Below are 15,202 nucleotides of genomic sequence, written 5' to 3'. Positions count from 1 at the left end.
AGACTATCCTTGCTGGGCTCCCTTCTAGGGGAAATCAGGTTAGGGCCCAAGCCATTCCCAGGGTAGAATTTTGAGTGGGCAGACAGGCAGTCCCTCGGCCACACTTCTAGCTGCTCAATGAGCAGGCTTTTGGGGTCATTGCCAACTGACTGGGATGGGCCTGGGAGGGAGGGCCCTGCTCAGAGGAATTCAGATGACACAACCCAGCTGTAGTTATGGGGAGGGATCCGAGAAGCAGAGTACCCTGGGACTTAGAATTATGAGATCACCGGACCCCACCCCTCTTGTGGACAGAAAATGATATAGGCCCTGAAAATTACAGAGACTTGACCAAGGTAATATAGGAACAGAGGGAGAACCTTCCCACTCCCAGCCCCTGCTCCCTTGTATCTGAGAGTCCTTCAAATTTTCTTTGACAGACCATGCTCTGTCTGGGTAAAACAAAGAATTGTATGGACCCATATAAGGGAATGACCAGTGTGGTCAGTCAAAGGTTCCTAGACAATGGACAGTTGGAAGGGCCCTTAGAGATCATTTAGTCTAACTCCCTCATTTTATAGAGGAGGAAACTGAGGATCCAAGGTGTTACTTAATTTACCTATAGTCACACATTGGAGACTTAGGATCATTGAGGCATAGAATATTAATGATTATCTAGGACTTGTCTCATTTCAGTCTTGCTGAATGAGCAATATGACATCCCTCAATTCCATGCTCCTCATCCTATGTCATCACCACTACATAGAACATTGTTCAAGGAAAAGAACCTAGACTCTAGAGGCAGAAAACTTGAGTTTAACTTCTGATTTTTCCTTATAACCTGTGTGACCTTGAACAAGTCACTTCTCCTTGAACCTCAGTTTTTTCCTCTGTAAAATGGACTAGATGGCTCCCAAGGATCCCCTTTATAAGACTAGAGCTAGGATCCTATGTGAGACCTTGGGTAGGTCCCTTTCCTTCCTTGGATCTTAGTTTCTTCAGATGTAAATGAGGTAGCCTCTGAGCCATTGCAGCTCTAGATCTAGGTATGATTATAAGATAAGGAAAATGAGGCTCAGAGAGTCAGGGATAGTCTTGAGCAAAGTCCCTTTGGTCACATGCTATAGTTTGGAATCTTATTCAAGTCCAATTTGTACCATATGGCTTTTGAGGTCTCTTCCAATATTGGGATTCTGTGATTCTAGAAAATATTGCAAGATCTTTATTGGAGACCAGGACTTAAGATTCCAAAGTCATTTTTCTTTCTGTCACCTTGCTGACAGATCACATGCAGGATTGGGAGCAATCACCTTTGGAGATCTCAAATTACCTTGGAATCCTTTCTCCCTCTTCCTCCTCTTGCCTCACCCAGTCAGGGGCTAAGTGTCAGGAAGGAGAAGGGGGAAAGAGTGAGAAGGAGGAGTCAGGGGCCATTAGCAGTTGGGACCCTGAAATATTCTACAGATGATTTTCTGTACAACTATGAAATCACCCCTCCTTTGTATCTGTCTCTTCCTTAATGCACTGAGGCTCACCAGGTCTAACCAACATCTTGACCTGAGTCAGTTAAAGAGTATTGAAAAGTTCAGAAGGGTTCAGGGGGAATGTACTTTCTCCTTTCCATCTCTGGGTGAAAACCTTCAGTACTCATTTTCTCAACAGACTCCATGATCAAGTCTCAGCCATCATCTTCTACCCTCTAACTTCATAATAAAGTTTTATTTCTGCATCTGGCATATGGAGATATATAGAGATAGAGATAGAGATAGAGATAGAGATAGAGATAGAGATAGAGATAGAGATAGAGATAGAGATAGAGATAGAGATAGAGATAGAGATAGAGATAGAGATAGAGATAGAGATGGAGATGAAGATGGAGATGGAGATGGAGATGGAGATGGAGATGGAGATGGAGATGGAGATGGAGATGGAGATGGAGATGGAGATGGAGATGGAGGTGGAGGTGGAGGTGGAGGTGGAGGTGGAGGTGGAGGTGGAGGTGGAGGTAGAGGTGGAGGTGGAGGTAGAGGTAGAGGTAGAGGTAGAGGTAGATATAGATATAGATATAGATATAGATATAGATATAGATATAGATATAGATATAGATATAGATATAGATATAGATATAGATAGATATAGATATAGATATAGATATAGATATCTCTTTGGCTTATAGATAAAGGTGGGACCAAGAGTGAGCCAAGTCTAAATGATGGAAAGGGGACACCAGGCAATGAAGAAAGGCTAAGGGCCTGGGGGGCAAGACCAAGGGCCTTGAGAGCTTCAGATACAATGAAGTGAGATTGAGGGGATCCTGGGCTTGGGGAACAGAGGGTATCAGTCTGTCAAGAATAATTCTGACCTCAGAAGGAGACAAGGACTTGCCAGAGTGCTCTTGTGACAGAGTCTTTCTACCTCAGACCCCTCCTGGCTCAAACCCTTCTTGGTTTAGAACTCTTCTCCTTTGGAACCTTCCTGGCTGAGATACTTCCTAGCTCTTTACTTTCTTATTCAAAATGTCTTTTGTCCCATAATCCTCCTACTATCCAACTTTCCTTCCTTGGAACATCCTCTGCCTCAGAAACCCTACCCTGATTCAGATCCTCCTGTCCCTAAAATATTATACTCTAGAATCTACCTAAGCCAGAAACCTCCTATACCAAAACCTTCTTGTCCTAGACATTCTGGATCCCAGAACTCTCTTGGTCAAGAACCCTTCTGTTACCCAACACTAATGCACCAAAACCTTCTTACTCAGACCCATCTCTGACCTAGAATCTTCCTAATCCATAATTCTCCTTTTCCAGGCTTCCTTGCCTCAGAATCCTCTTAACTTCAACTTCTTCTTTTAGACCCCTCTTGTCCCAGACTTTTCCTACCCCAGACTCTCTTGTTCTGTTGTCTATCCCAGATCCTTCCTATCTAAGATCCTTTCTTCCAAATCTTCCTACTCCAAAAACTGCCCTGATTCTATCTAGTTAGAGAATGCTTCTCTATCCATTTACCTACCCTACTGCTCCAGAACTTTCCTATCCTAGAGCCCTCTGAAACCTCTGGTTTCTCCCATACCCATGCTCTGGTTTCATCTGGTTTTTTTTTTTGAGCCCACTCATTTTCTGGGAAATGTGCCATAAAATTTCAGGGCAGGTCTCAGATCTCCTCATTTCACAAGCTTTGTTTGCCAATTGTTGAAATTGTTGACACTATCAATAATAAAAATGGAGGAGGAGGATAAAAACAACTGTTGCCTCTCACCAGCTAGATTTAGGGAACAATCGCTCAACTGAAGTGAGAGGCAGAGCAGGTAACATCAATCAGGTGAATGGGTGCCTCCTCTGGACTCCATTCCCCAGAATCTTTTAGTCTGCTAAGTGATCCAGGGCATCAGAGACAGTCTTAGAAGTCTATTCCCAGGCCTTTTAGAAGTCAGTCATTAAATATTTATTAATAATCTCCTATATGCCAGACACTATGCTACTCACTGGGAAATGAGGCAGAAGATCAACTCTGCCCTTAGGAGTTAACACAGACAGACAGACAGACAGATCGATAGATAGAGAGATGATAGATAGAAAGAAGAGATGATAGGCTAGATAGGCAGATATTATTTAGTATAGATAGATAGATAGATAGATAGACAGAGATGATAAATAGAAAATATTTAATAGAGGGAAGACATAGGATAGTTAATAATAGCTAACACTTATTTGAAGGCTCATAGATCTAGAGCCAGAAGGGACTTGGGGGACCATCTAATCCAGCCCCCTCATTTAACAACCTGAAGTCCAGTGACTAGAAACATAATCAACTCAAAAAGTAAGTCTTGTAGATGAGATTTGATGTCATATCTATGCGACTCCAAAGGCAGAATTCAGTCCACTATATCATAGCAAATGCTTTACCCCTTTCTCTCATTCAATTCTTACAATAAGTTCAAGAAGTAAATAATAGAAAGATTTTATCTCTATCTTACAAATCAAGAATCTGGAGCTGAGAGAGATAAAATGATTCATTAGAAATGAAGGGACTTTTCCATTAGTTAGTGGTGATCAGTTATCAGATTAGTGCTAGGCAATGCTTCATGGCCCCAGTGAGATGTAGAAGTGAAAAGAATTATGATATGCATTAATGGAGGAATAGTGTTCACAATGATGGATGTGATAGTTCCACCAACTTCTATTCTGTTTGGAAAGGATTGGAGTATTCTGCCTAACTCTAGAAGCCACATCTGGCAGGCTGGTGATTGTTTACTGGAGGACAATCAGGTTGTGGAAGAGGCTGGAGACCAGATCAGGAAAAAAACCTATGTGTGTTTGGACTGGAGAAGAGAAGCCCCAAGAGAGTTGTGCTCCTGGGTTTGGAGGAAGGAGCAGAACCGGGAGGAATGGAATTGGGGGAAAGTTGTAGAAAGGAAGATTTTAAGTTCATTTTGAGGTAAAATGCTGAAGTTCATAACTAGAAGATATAATAGTTTTGCTTGGTTCTACAGGGAAGCCCTTGCCTTGATTTGCATGATTCTAGGACCAGTAGGCAAACAGTAAAAGGAGGTGGATATAAAACAGAATATAAGATGGAGCTTCTTACCAATGTGAATTGTACATGAGTGGAATGAGATCATCAGACAGAAGGGAGGTTTCCACTTTCCAAGGATCCTGTAAGGGTAGTTTTTGTCCAGGTATAGGATGAAGCAGATGGCTTTCTGCCTCTGAGAGTCTATGATATGGTAATTTCTTTTAGAATAATTCCATAGGAGGAAAGCTAGGTAGCGCAATGGATAGAACACCAACCCTGGAGTCTGGAGAATCTAAGTTCAAATTTGATCTCAGACACTTAATACTTACTTAGCTGTGTGACTTTCGGTAAGTTATTTAACCCCATTGCCTTGCAAAAATCAAAAAAGAAAGAAAAGAAAAAGAATAATTCCATAGGATTTTAGAACAGAAAAGGATATTAGAATATGGAATATCAAAGTTTGAAAGAGTCTTATCTTTTTTAAGATGCATGAGCTGGGTCTCACAGAAGACAAGTGATTTGCCCAAGGTCACGCAGAAAGATAGTGGCAAAGTCAGGATTTGGACCCAAATGCAAACTACAAATTGTAGGTTTCAAACTGCAAGTAGCTCTCTGTTACACTGCCTCCCTCTAAGTAAGTGTAATAAAAACTAATTTTCACCCTCAGTCCTTGGGATCCCTTTTTCATATTTACCCCAAGTTTTCTAAATGGGCTGCCTGGGCACTCAAGAGGTCCAGATGGCCCCATGTACTGTGGTCCACAGGCATAACTGGGATGAGTGATTGGGGTTGTACTACCAAATTAAGATTGTGCTGAATTTAGAAGTCACTGATTACATTAAAAGTTCTTCAGCACCACAGGAATAGCGATGCTTAGCACCTAATTAACAAGAACAACTAATTAATATAATATGGAAATGTTTTGCATGACTTCACATGTGTAATGGAAAGCATATTGCTTGCCTTCTCAGTGGATGAGGGAGGGGCTAGAGGGAGGGAGAAAATTAGGAACTCAAAATTATTAAAAAATGAATACTTCAAAAGGAATATCTAATTGATAATAGGAAGATACTTTTATAGCAAGCTCCTTCGTAATCTCACTTTGATCTTACCCACACTTCAAAACTGAAATTGGCTTATTCCACAGCAGTCTTGGCTGGCCTCCATTCACTTCTCCCTGTTCTCTACAACTTTTTAAGGTATGATTTGCAGTGTTTGCCCAGAGAAAAGAAATTTCTAGCTATCACTTTGGTGCATTTGTAAGGAAAGTCTGTTGTAATTTTCATCATAAATCAACTAATTATCATAAGTACCTAGCAAATGAAGGTACTATGGATAGAAAGACAAAAAGGAAACTGACCCTGTCCTCAAGGAGTGAATCTTCTATTCTGGGAGACACGTGTTCTTGTCTCAATGAATACAGGATATATTAAAAGAATACAGTGACTGAAGAGGGGTAGAATCTATCAAGCCATGAAGGGAACAAGTGGTTTCAAGAGGTTCCTGTTGCCTTACTGGAAATGGGAAGGGGAGCTGATGAGATACCAAGACTGAGAGAACAGAGAGAAGAGAGGACATCAGAGGGTATCAGAGATGCCAAACACTTAGTGCAAAAGATGTGAACAATAAAAGACTATCAGTTGAAGAGCTTCAATTTTTTCTAATAAGCTTCAGAAAGAAGAACCAGGTGTAAAGGGCAGAATTTGCAAAGGGTTAAATTTAGTATGGATGTAAGATGCAGCTCTTTTGTTCTTTCTTTTTAAAATTTATTTTATTCTTCTGAACTTAAGATATAAAGCAAGCATTTCCAAACATAGAAGAACAGAAAAAATAGAAAAAACCCTGCAAATCTATTATCTATAACTTGCTATTCCTTTTAAATATATAACTTTATCATGTGACTTGTTTTTCTCTTTTTCTTACCACCTCTCCCTGAGATGGCTACCATTAAGCCATAAATAGTATGTACATATATATATATAATGCACAGACACCTCCTATGTGTATATAAATGTGTATATATATATATATATATGTAAACTATTATATACATAGTTCTATTTACCAATTCATTCTCTAGATGCAGATAGCATCTTGTTTCATAGGGTCCTTTGTAGTTAATCTGACTAAATAACAACTTAGTCACTCAAAGTTGGTCTTAAAACAATATTGTTACTATATACAGTGTTCTCTTGGTTCTATTCCTTTTGCTCTTCACTATTTCATGCGAGACCATCCATGTTTTTCTTCTTTTTTTTTTTGATAATGGGATCCTATTTTGTTTTTAAATTTCCCCCCAGCTATATGTAAAAGCAAATTTCAACATTTTACTTCCCTTGAATTCCAAATTCTCTCCCTTCCTCCCACCTACTTCCCCCATTGAGAAAGTAAGTTACTTGGTGTAGATTAAAAATGTGTAGCCATGAAAAACATTACTACAATAGTCATGCTGTAAACCTCCCCTTCACAAAGAAAGAGAATCTCAATTAAAATAAGGTGAGAAAAAAGCATGTTTCAATGTGTATTCAGACACTATCAACTCTATTTGGAATGAATACCATTCTTTATCATAAGGTCATCAGAGAAATTGCTTCAATAGTTTTCTCCACAGTTGCCATTGCTAGCTGTATTTCCCTCAGTCTTATTTTCTCTCACCTCCATTTATTCCATTCTCTCTCTCCTTTCACCTTATCCCTCTCCAAAAATGTATTGTAACTGACTACCCTCTCCCATGAGTTTCCCCTCTCTTCTATCTCTTATCCCCCTCCCCTCCCCCCGTCCCTTTTCTCCCATCCATTTTCTCTAGAGTAAAATAGATTTCTATACCCAATTGTATGTATATGTTAGTCTCTCTCTCTGAGCAAATTCTGATGAGAATAAAGCTCACTCACTCCCCCTCACCTTCCCCCTCCTCTACTTAACTACAAAAGTTTTTCTTGCCTCTTTTATGTAAAATAACTTACCCCATTCTACCTCTCCTTTCCCTTTCTCCCAGTACATTTCTTGTCCCCCCATGAACCCCATCTTTTTAATATCTTATACCTTCAAATTCAACTCCCTCCTGTGCCTTATCTATATATGCTCCTTTTAACTGCCCTAATAAACAAGAAAGTTCATATGAATTTTCATCATCATCTTTCCATGCAGGAATACAAGCAGTTCAATATCATTAAGTCCCTCATGATTTGCCCTTCCCATCCACCCTCTCTATGCTTCCCTTGAGTCCTGTACTTATAGATCAAACTTTCTGTTCAGCTATGATTGTTTCATAGGAAAATTTTAAAGTCCCCCATTTCACTGAATGTCCATCTTTTCCCCTGAAAGAATATGTTCAGTTTTGCTGGGTAGTTGATTCTTGGTTGTAATCTAAGGTCTTTCACCTTCTGGAATATGAACCCTTAATGTAGAAGCTACTAAATCTTGTGTTATCTTGACTGTAGTTCCATGATATTTGAATCGCTCCTTTTTGGCTGCTTGTTATATTTTCTCCTTGGGAGTTCTGAAATTTGGCTATAATATTCCCGACAGTTTTCATTTTTGCATCTCTTTCACGGTGATCAATGGATTCAATCAATTTCTATTTTACCCTCTGCTTCTATCAGGGCAATTTTCCTGGAGAATTCTTGAAAAAATTTTTGTTCTTTTTTTGTTCATGACTTTGATGTAGTTCAATAATTTTATAATTATCTCTCCTGGATCTGTTTTCCATGTGGGTTCTTCTTCCAATGAAATATTTCACATTTTCTTCTGATTTTTCATTCTTTTGGTTTTGTTTAATTGTTTCTTGATTTCTCACAAAGTCATTGGCTTTCCTTAGCTTCATTGTACATTTTAAGGAATTGTTTTCTTCAGAGACTTTGTATATCTTGTTTTCCAACCGTCCAATTCTACTTTTTAAGGCATTCTTCTCCTCAATGACATTTTGGACTTCTTTTTCCATTTGACCTAAACTGGTTTTTAAGATGATATTTTCTTCTGCATTTTTGTATGTATCCTTCACCAAACTTCTGACTTGGTTTTCATGATTTTCCCACATTGCTCTCATTTCTTTTGCCAATTTTCCCCTCTACCTCCCTTACTTGATTTTCAAAATCTTTTTTGAGTTCTTTCATAGCCTGAGACCAATTCATATTTTTCTTGGAGGCTTTGTTTGTGGCTGCTTTGATTTGGTTGTCTTCTGAATGTGTATTTTGATCTTCCTTAGGACCAAATTAATTGTCTATGGTCAAATTTTTTTTCTTCTATTTTTTTTTGTTCATTTTCCCAGCCTATGATTTGATTTTAACTCTTGGTAAAGGTGGAGCTCTGCTTTCAGAATGGAGGACACGCTGTATCTGAGTATGGGCAAAGCCACAGAATCCTGCCTCAGAAAGAGCAAAGAGACCTCTACAGTCTCCCTTGATCCCCTTACAGTCTGAGGAATGAGTACTCTGGAAGCAGCTGCTGGGTGACTCCCCAGACCTGTTCCTGGTCTCCTGGGGATGTGTCTGCACTGAAGCCTGAACTGAAAATGGGCTCCCCTCTGACTCTGGTGCAGCAGAGTTTTCCCGCTGCTCTTCCAAGTTGAACTTAGCAATCTTTGGGCTGAGAGGTCTGGGAATTGCCAGCACTAACACGGACCCTGGGACCCAGACACCCGAGGTCTGTTCCTGTATGGCAGGAGACAGTTTACTCCAGTTTACTGGAGCCAGGTTGTACTGCAAGCCCTTTCTAACCACAATGTACCAGCCCCTTCCCACAGATCTTCAAGTTGTCTTGGACTGGAAACTTGTTTCACTCTGCCACTCTAGAATTTAGAGTCATTATTTAAAGGTATTTGTGGAGTGGTTTGAGAGTCTTTGTTTTTACTCCATCATCTTGGCTCTGCCCCAAGAATGCATTTCTTAACAATTAGAGCTGTCCAAGGTGGAATGGTCTGCCTCTGGAGGTTGTAGATCCTCTATCTGTAAACTTAGAAGGATCAGAACAGAGACTAGATGGATGTTTGCCCAGTATATTAAAAAGAAGAGACTTCTTTCAAGTATAGCTTCAATTAAGCAGTCCCTTCCAACTTTCAAATTCTGTAATTCTACTCAAGAAAGAAAAGGATTGGTCTAACACATTTTAAAAGAACCACAGCAGATGAGTATTTCAAAAACCCAGGGAAGAGAGGAGGAACAGTAATGTCTAATGATGCAGAGTGGTCAGGAAATATGAAGATTGAGAAAACGTCCTTGGGTTTAGACAGAAAAAGATAATTGTTGACGTTAGAAAGAATTTCAGTTTATTGATGAAACAAGATTGCAAGGGGTTGAGAAGTGAATAGAGGGGTAAGAAAATGGGGACAATGATTGTAGATAGCTTTTTTATACTTTGTCATTTAAATGGAGGAGATATTTAGAAGGATAGCTCGAGGGGTGATAGAATCAAAAGTCTTTTTTAATAATGGGGAGTCCTGACATATTTGTAGGAAATAGAAAAGAACTAATGCATAAGGAGAGTTAAAATAGGGGCAGCTAGGTGGTGCAGTGGACGGAGCACTGGCCCTGGATTCAAAAGAATCTGACTTCAAATCCAGCCTCAGACATTTAATACTTACTTAACTGTGTGAACTTGGGCAAGTCATTTAACTCCATTGTCTTGAAAAACCAAAAAAAGTTAAAATAGAAGAGGGATGTTGAAGAGACAAGCTGTTGGATGAGACACACAGGAATTGAATGAAATATAGAAGTAGAGGAGTTGATCCTGGTAAGAAGTGTTGCCTCATCTTCTGAAAATGAAGTATGAGGCAAAGTCTTCAAATGATGAAGGCCCAGAGGATATGATAGGAGGTTTGGAGATAGAAGAAAATGAGAAATGATACTGCAAGGGGTCAAGGGATTCAAGGGCAGAGGACAGTGTTAAACTGAATTAGTTAGCCAAGTCATAGAGATTGTGAAGAAAAGAAAATGAGGTCGGAGCAAAGGTGATTGGTGGCATGGGACAATAGGGAGAGGTGGTGGAACTGGAGAATGAAATGGAGATAGTTTAGAAAGTTCAGGGAGAGATGGAATGACAGCAGATTATGGTCAGATGGAGTAATTCTAGAGTTCTAGATTGTATTGGAAGGACATAAGATGATAAAATAATGGGAATGGCATCTCTGTCTGTCCCTGGGGTGGAGTGAAAGTGAAAGCCATAAGAGGTGAAGAGGCTGATGAACTGGGAAACTGGGGAGTTTGGGAGGCTATCCAGAGAAACCTCAATTCTATAGGCAGGGGTTAGTGTAGAGAGGAGGTCTATGAGCCTGGTACTGAACTCCTTGAGAAAGGAGGGAGAGTGATTTGGGGAAAGGCAGAGAACAACTTCCAAGATCTACATGGGGGTCATGGTAATGGCAGTAAAGGAGAAGTCCCTGAGCAAAGATGGCAGAAGGAAGGCCTGGAAATTTCAATGAAGAACCAGAAACGTGCCCACTCCCACTTCTAATACTGTGTGTATGTGTACGTATGTGTATTGCAGGTGTGGCAGAAATGAGAGAGAACATGGATTCTCTGGCTCTTCTGCCTATGTTACCTTACAAATCTCTCTCTTGGGGCAGCTAGGTGGCACAGTGGATAGAGCACAGGCCGTGGAGGCAGGAGGACCTGAGTTCAAATTTGGCCTCATCCACTTAATAATTTACCTAGCTTTGTGATCTTGGGCAAGTCACTTAACAACATTGCCTCACAAAAACAAAACCAAAAAACCCCCAAATCTCTGCCTTTCTGATTCCTCTGTTTCCTCATTTAGAAAATGAGAGAATCAAACTATCCAGGACTCTGCACCCCCATCCCCCTGTCCCAGCTCTAAATTCTATTATCTTAATACTATGTGAGGGTGTAATTGTGGGGAGTTAAGAAACTTGGCCAGTGGGTGGAGTATGTCTGTCCACTCTGGCCCCAGGAGTGAGAAAAGGCATTTAGGTTAACGTGTTCTAGCCTGCCCTGGCCTTGGAACTTTCCCCCCAAGTAGTGCTAGAAAGCTGAAATTTTCCACATGTATCTCCAGCCTCCAAGTTAGGTCCCCCTCCCTTTTTCCTTTTTTGAGCAAATGACACCAGGGCTATACTAAGGCCAAGGTGGGAGGGAATCTACTTGGAGGGCAACCAGAGAGATTTAGCTGCCTGCTGAACAACTGACAAATGGCTGCCTGGGCTGAAAGGGGACTTGGTGTGGGCATCAACCATCAAGACAAAGGGCCCCTTAGCTACTTTATTCTTTCCTCTTTAAAAGTAGCTCTAAGGGATTGAAATATTGCTCTCCACCACAAGCAGTATGAAATTTCATGGCCCTTTCCAGTTACGCAATGGTTTCCATGGCAATGGAAACCCTTGAATAAGCAGTATCACTGTTTTCTAGTTATATAGCATGGTTTTAATGCTGCTATTTTCACATCTGCCCCCCCCCCCAATTTTCTACAATTTCTGTGCTTTTCTATGTCTTATGCTACTCCCCTCCAATTTCTCCCCTTTTCTTTGAAAAAAGAATAAAGGAAATAGAGTGGAAACAAAAGTTTATTAAGCTAAACCCATAATGACAGAGCAGACCACAACAGTGAGTCACAGTGGACTAAAGGTGAGATACTCAACCAACTTCAATTCTCTGTGCCTCAGTTTCCTTATCTGTAAAGTGGAGATGGTAAGAACACTTACTTGCATATGCTAAGTCCTAGAATGGCCATATGAGAGTGTTTTCAAACTGTTTGAGTGAGAGACATGGAGACTCAGATTATTATCATTTGCTAAAATGAATGGGCAAGTCAGATCCATGTTCCCAACCTGACAGAGAGAAAGGGAAATTTTATCAGCTTTGCCTTTGTTATTACAGAATCACAGGATCTGGAAGAGATCATCTTGTCTAATACTTTCTTCATATAGGAATCCCCTCTATGTGGGCTCATTCAACTTCCATTTGAAAAGATCTGATGAAGATAGAACCATTATCTCTTTGAGACTTTCATATAGTTATGAATAACTGATATGATGTTTCCAGAAGACAGAGATAGATAAATAGATATGTGTGTATGCATATATAAATATACATACATACAGTCATACATACACACATGACTATATATAATGATATATAAGTTATATATAATAATGATTACATTATATGATATTAGACCAGTAGAAGGAATTGTAGGTATGGGTTACTATATCTAGCTGCCATTTTTTCATTTAATAACAATCTCCTTTTCCCTGCTTATTTCTCTTAACATAAGAATATAAAAAATTAAATAATTTTGTTCCTTGGGAAGAATACCTTCCCATTGATCACTGAAAAGGAATCTCACATTTGGAAGCCCAACAGCCAAGTTAATGAGTACAGTTTGTCTCAACAATACACTCTCTTCTCCCTTTTTCTATCCTGTCACTTCAAAGTCACAAGGGAATTACATATGACTGAAGACCTCATTATATCAGAGAATCCCTTCTTGGAAAAGGTAGTACTTTGATTGTGATAGCTAGCTAAAAGCTTAGGGACAGAAGGAAAAGCATAGTCTTGCAAATGAAACACAAAATAATGATGAGAGTCATATGACTATATATAGTCATGATATTTTATATATGATTATACATCATTTATGATATATATCTATATATTCTTAATATATTATGCGATGTGACATAAGTAATATATTAATATTCTATACTATGTAATCTGTCAATAATATACAATTAAAATATATCTCTTCCTTGCATCAAATTTAGTCATTATTACTTTCATGACTTTGAATTTCAGTTGTTTTCTGTGGAGCTCTTTCCTTTGACATTTGTTGTGTTCATTAAGTATGTTATTTTCCTGTTCTGACTTCACTTTTTATCATTTCTTATATCTTACTATACTTCTATGTATTCTTCATATTCCTTATTTCTTACAATGCAATAACATTCCATTACAGTAAGTACCATAACTAGTGTAACTGTTTCCCAATTGATCAGCACCTAATTTATTTCCAGTTCTTTGTTACTATAAATATTTTGGTATCTATAAGGCCTTTTTGTCTTTGACTTCCTTAAGGTATAAATATATATTTTAAGGAAATTGCAAATTACTTTAATCTGAGCCATTTCTTAATCATCTCTCTATGTACAATCAGATCATCAAGTTTTTAGACACAAACAAAAACAGATAACAAATTAGAATAAAGAAGAAAGATGTGTGGAGAAGGCAGGAATAAAATGGCTTCAATTTAAACTATTTTAGCAAGTTATTGATACCAAAAAAGTAGAAAGGGATGAAAGAACAGATGTCAACAATTATCACTTTCCCAAAGGAAATTTTGTTGATCTAAACTAGGTGCCAAAACAAAGAGAACAAAAGAATTTAAAAACCAGCTCAGTCAATGAAACTTTGAATTCTTTACATTTGAAAAGATGTGATGTTCAAGAATAGCACCAAGTTAGTACATAAACTAATTTGTAAAACCTTACAGAGAAAACTGGTAAGAAATTATGAACAGTATTGATTCATTAAATAGAATCAATAAATGGAAAAACAAGATTATAGAAAACTTGGCTAGAGATTCATTGAAGGCAAATCATCCTGAGGGAATGTAAGGATGAAACTGGAAAGGCAATGAATTCATGACAAAAATGGAGATCTTTTAAGATTTTTGATGATAAACTCGTTTTTCCACAAATTATAATGGAATCACCACATTTGACCTCTAACATCATAGCCCTTGTTGTGTTATCTGAGGAAAAAAGAGGCAGCACTAACGAAAACAAAGATGGGAAGAACATCTGGATTAGACCAAGTATACCAAGAGGAGGTCTGGTCTATCCGTAGACCAATTTCAAGGGCATTGAGGAATTGTTTCTCATGATATCTTTTTTTTTTTTTTTTTTGGTGTTTGCAAGGCAATGGAGTTAAGTGACTTGCTCCAGGTCACACAGCTAGGTAATTATTAAGTGTCTGAAGCCAGGTTTGAACTCAGGTACTCCGGACTCCAGGGCCGGTGCTCTATCCACTGTGCCACCTAGCTGCCCTTCTCATGATATCTTAAAGAAGGGATGATAACAAAACTTAAAAAGAAAAATCTGTCTTCCTTATTACCAAGGTCAGACAACCTAGAAAATAGTGATAATTAATGACTGACTCATATATACTCACATATCTCTATAAAATCTTTGTGAGAATAATCAACAAATGAACTGGGGTATCTTTCCTGAATGTATGAGAAGGAAATACAATTGACTAAAGGCTATAGAGAGTACAACTTCTCACAGTATTTCTTGCTTATTACACGTACACACACACACACACACACACACACAAACACACACACACGAACACAGATACACACATACAGGAGAGGATAATGCTGCCTTAAAGGTTCTTCTCCAACAAGTTGTCTATCATACACAGTTCCAAAATCATATCAAATTTTTTAAATGTTCTAACAAAAGAAATAAAATTGCTCAATAACCATTTGTTATTGGCATAATAATAATTAATCATTGTTTAATTAATAATGACTATTAATGGTAATGATTTTTAATTTAAATTTACTATTATCAGTATACAGTGAAATAAGAAATAGGGTTCGCCAAAGGTGTTTATCCTATAATGGAAGATATCCCATATATAATTTAAATGGAAATGGTATTCCTTAGGTGAGATTTATCAGATGTTTCTGCTTGTGAATGACAATATATTTGTTGTTGGAAAACTTTCTAAATTAGAGTCATAATTATATACATACA

Source organism: Macrotis lagotis, chromosome X (assembly GCF_037893015.1).
Source record: "Macrotis lagotis isolate mMagLag1 chromosome X, bilby.v1.9.chrom.fasta, whole genome shotgun sequence".
Classification (NCBI taxonomy): domain Eukaryota; kingdom Metazoa; phylum Chordata; class Mammalia; order Peramelemorphia; family Peramelidae; genus Macrotis; species Macrotis lagotis.
The sequence above is the reverse complement of the archived record's forward strand: the minus strand, read 5'-3'. Positions refer to the sequence as shown.